Below are 4,247 nucleotides of genomic sequence, written 5' to 3' on the forward strand. Positions count from 1 at the left end.
CTGGAGAGGCGTGGGGGCTGGGAGCCACCGGGGCAGCTGTGGGGTGGAAAGGCCAGGCCACACAGATAGGAGAGGCATTTCTGGTCACCTGCCCTGGGGACCTGTGGATGATGAGCCCGCCCACCATCCAGCCCAGGACCCTTATGCCAAGGCACCACGAGAGCTGAGCTTTCTCTGGGGTCTAGCAAATAGAACTTGGCCAGGTCTTAGTTTTCTAACATATAAAATGTGAATAAAATGCCTAACCTCCAGGGCTCATGCAAAGAATTCATTTGTGATACGTATTTGACAAAATAGATGGTTGATATATGAATGCTGTGACAGCCCATATCCTTTAGACTTTTTGTTTTGATTAGTTTTGTGAATCACATGGACAGAGGAGCTTGGCAGGCTACAGTCCACAGGGTTGCAGAGAGCTGGACACAGCCGAAGCGACTTAGCACGCATGCACATTTTACAAGTAGCTCTCTGAGTCATTGGATTTCCTTTGCAGTGATGTTCAAGCACAAACCACCCGTGGGCCAGAATCTTTCCTCGCGACAACCACTTGGTCTTGGGACTTCCTGATGGTCTAGTGGTTAAGACTCCAAGCTCCCAATACAGGGGCTCCAGGTTTGATCCCTGGTCTGGGAACTAGATTCCACATGCCACAACTAAGAGTTTGCATGTTGCACCTAAGACCTGGTGCAGTCAAATAAAAATTAAAAAGAAAAGCAAAATCATTATGTCTTAAGTGCCATTAAACTGAATAAACCAAGCTAATTGACTTTTATACAATTCTGTCATTGGAAAATACTAGAAGACCTCAAGTATGGTACTTTTAAATCCTTATTTTTTTATCTTTCTTATTGCACTGAGACGTCAAGTACAACAGGGACTAGGAAAAGTGTTAGTAAACATTCTTGATTCTTCCTGACTTTAAAGGAATAAATACATCAGAGATTATAAAGGGAAACAGAAGATCGGTCGTTGGTTTGTTTTTCATTCGTGGTAATGAAAATGCAAAGGATAGAATTTCAAGTTCTACTTTGTCTACTTACCAGCTTTAGGATCTGATTTAGATTGCTTAAACTTTTCTGAGTCTTCACTTATTCAGTTATAATATAAGCATAATGCCAATACAGGAAGTTGTGAGGGACTCAGGGGAAAAGTCTATGAATAGCATCAGGCACCTACATACTCATAACTGTCCCCACCACCACCACCCGATCCAGCGCCTTGTCCCACCTGTGCAGTTCTCTAAGGGCTTAAGGCTATCTTTGGACGAGCTATAGAATTGGCCATAGACCCTTCTTCCACTGCTTTTGCAAAATGAATTTATCAGTAAAAGTCATTTTCTAGAATGTTCAAAGACTCCCCAAGCGATTCAACTATAGGGAATAGAATTGGCCGATGGATGTAAGTAAAGTGTAGCTGAGCTGTACAGGGAAATAAAAGATTTCATTCCTACCACCTCTCAATGGCTTCCTTCCGTTTCTGGGCTCTTGTGTGACACACCTGTGTTATAAGCCTACCTGATTCATCAGATTATTATTGTTCCCTCATGTAAGTCATTTCCTTCGGCTATTTGCTGGTAGAATGGATTTCAAGGGGGTGCAGACTGCCTCCAGACCTCTCAATGGATTAATTCTCCTGTTGAAGATGGAACTTAGAAGGTGATGGAGCCAGACTTCTCCTGTCCTCAGAAATTACCTAGTGAAACACCCAATTGTGAGCTGAACTCACTGAATTGTATGTTTGGTTTTTTTTAATTGCAGTAAAATATACATAGGGGCTTCCCTGGTGGCTCAAATGGTAAAGAATCTGCCTGCAATGCAGGAGACTGGGGTTTAATCCCTGGATCAGGAAGATCCCCTGGAAAGGGGAATGGCTACCCACTCCAGTATTCTTACCTGGGAAATCCCATGGACAGAGGAGCCTGGTGGGCTACAATCCATGAGGTTGCAAAGAGCTGGACACGACTGAGCAACTAACATACTTTCATACTTTCAAAATATAAATAGCAGGAAATTTACAGTTCTAACTATCTTTGAGTGTACAGTTAAGTCTCAGTAAGAACATTCACATTGTCCTGCAACTTTTACCACCATCCACTTCCAGAACTTTCTCATCTTCCCAAACTAAACTCTGCCCATTAAACACTTACTCCTCACCCCCCTCCCTGCCCCTGGCCCCCGCCATCTACTTTCTGACTCTATGAACCTGACTCCTCTAAGCACCTCATGTAAGGAGAATCATACGGTATTTGTCTTTTTGCGAGTGGCTTCTTTGAGGACAGGTTCATCCATGTTGTAGAATGTGGCACAATGTCCTTCCTTTTTAAGGCTAATACTCCACTGTCTTTTTTTTTTTTTTTTTTAATGTGGACCATTTTTACAATCTTTGTTGAATTTTACAAACTTTATTAAGTGTGTTACAATATTGTTTCTGTTTTATGCGTTGGTTTTTTTGACTGCAAGGCATGTGAAGTCCTAGCCCCCGACCAGCAATTGAACCTGAACCCCTAGCATTGGAAAGCAAAGTCTTACCAATTGAACTGCCAGGGAAGTTCATACTCCAGTGTCTTTAAGGCAGCATTTTGTTTGTTCATGCACCTGCTGTTGGACCCCTTGGGTTGCTTCTTCTCATGATTTTTGTAAATAATGTTGCTATGAATATGTCACTTGAGTTTTGAATAAAGATAGGTAAGAATTTGAATAATATTTTTAAAAAGAAACCTTGAGTGATTAGTGTTGAACCAAATGGAACATGGAGTGACTGAACTCACAGGACCACTGGGAGGGACTCAGCTATGTTCCCAAGCCTCTGGTCTTAGTCACAGCAGTTGACTCATCATTAGCCTGGTCCGTGTTCTTTCTAGGGAATAACTGTGAGAGGAAATTGTCTTGGGGATGCTTCATTCAAGGTCTGCTCACCAGGGTGTTTTCTGGACTCCCTCCTGAGGGCTGGGGTCTTCCTGGAGATCTAGCTTCTAGGAACGTTTCATTTCATTTTGCATCACATGCTTGCCAATGTCACTGTAGCATCATCCTGCAGGGAAGGATGCTGGTTTTGGGATTTCTCTGGGTTCACGCAGCTGGTAATTGGTGGAGCTGGGACTCAGCTGAATCCCAAACCAGCTCCATTCCCACCTTTAATCGAGCTCCACAGGATTTATGGAAATTAGGAACAATTCACAGCTCATATCATATACACCAGTGATTCTCAAAAGTGTGGTCCATGGACCAGCAGTGTCAGCACCACATGGAAATGTTAGAGATGCTTCTCCCCAGGCCCACCCTCGAGTTTTGGCTCTGACACTCTGGAGGTGGTCCAGGCACTCTGTGCTTTATGAAGCACCTCCCCGCCGCTGCCCCCACTAAGAGATCCTCCTGTCCTCTCAAGTGTGGGAGCCCTGACTCAGGAGGCTCTGTTCGGGGAGTGGTGCATGCTTGGTCCCTCCACACCCTCCAGGTAATACAGGCGATGGGCTGTGAACCCAGGGAGTGGTGATAGTGAAATTCCAACACAGCCTGGCAGTATTTTGATCCCAAAGAGCTTTAGGTCACCTAAAGGGCAGTGTTAACTCTAAACTAAATTTTCATTTAGCCAATGACCCTCCTCCCTCCACACCCCACTTGTTGCTTCCTGCATTGAATAACCTCAGGCATCCGGCATTTATTGAATAGACAGCATCTTCCGTCTCTGAGGAATGTCCATCTCGTCATCAGCCAACACCTCTCCCCTCCCCAACCCGACCACTTTTTCCTGTGCTCATGTGCATTGGAAATTTTGGACTCAGATTTTAGTTTTTTCTATGCATGGAATTTGGGGCAGATTCCTAACAAAGCGGAAGACAGATGCCCAGGAATTTACTCTCCAACCATCGGATTTGTGCCATTTCCTGATGGTCTCTTGGGGGCCAGAAACAATGAGATGCAGGGTTCAACTGTCTGAACAAGATTCAGTGGCAATTTTCAGTCAGTCAGATGTCAACAAAAGTAAAATAGATGTATATGGCAACTTGATATTTCAAAGCCCTAAAGAAATGACAGTGGTCCTTACACGATCACATGGAAAAGGAACACCTTTGCACATGAAATGACCCACTGTGACACCCTACAGTCTCCATCTGTGGAAGAATTCAGTGAGTGGAATGGATTGGACATGAGCTGGTGAGATGGTCGGCAGAGAGTGTCAGGGGTGAGTCTTGAAGGAGGGTGTTTTCTGGACTCCCTCCTAAGGGCTGGGGGCTTCCTAGAGGGGAG

Source organism: Capricornis sumatraensis, chromosome 1 (assembly GCF_032405125.1).
Source record: "Capricornis sumatraensis isolate serow.1 chromosome 1, serow.2, whole genome shotgun sequence".
NCBI lineage: Eukaryota > Metazoa > Chordata > Mammalia > Artiodactyla > Bovidae > Capricornis > Capricornis sumatraensis.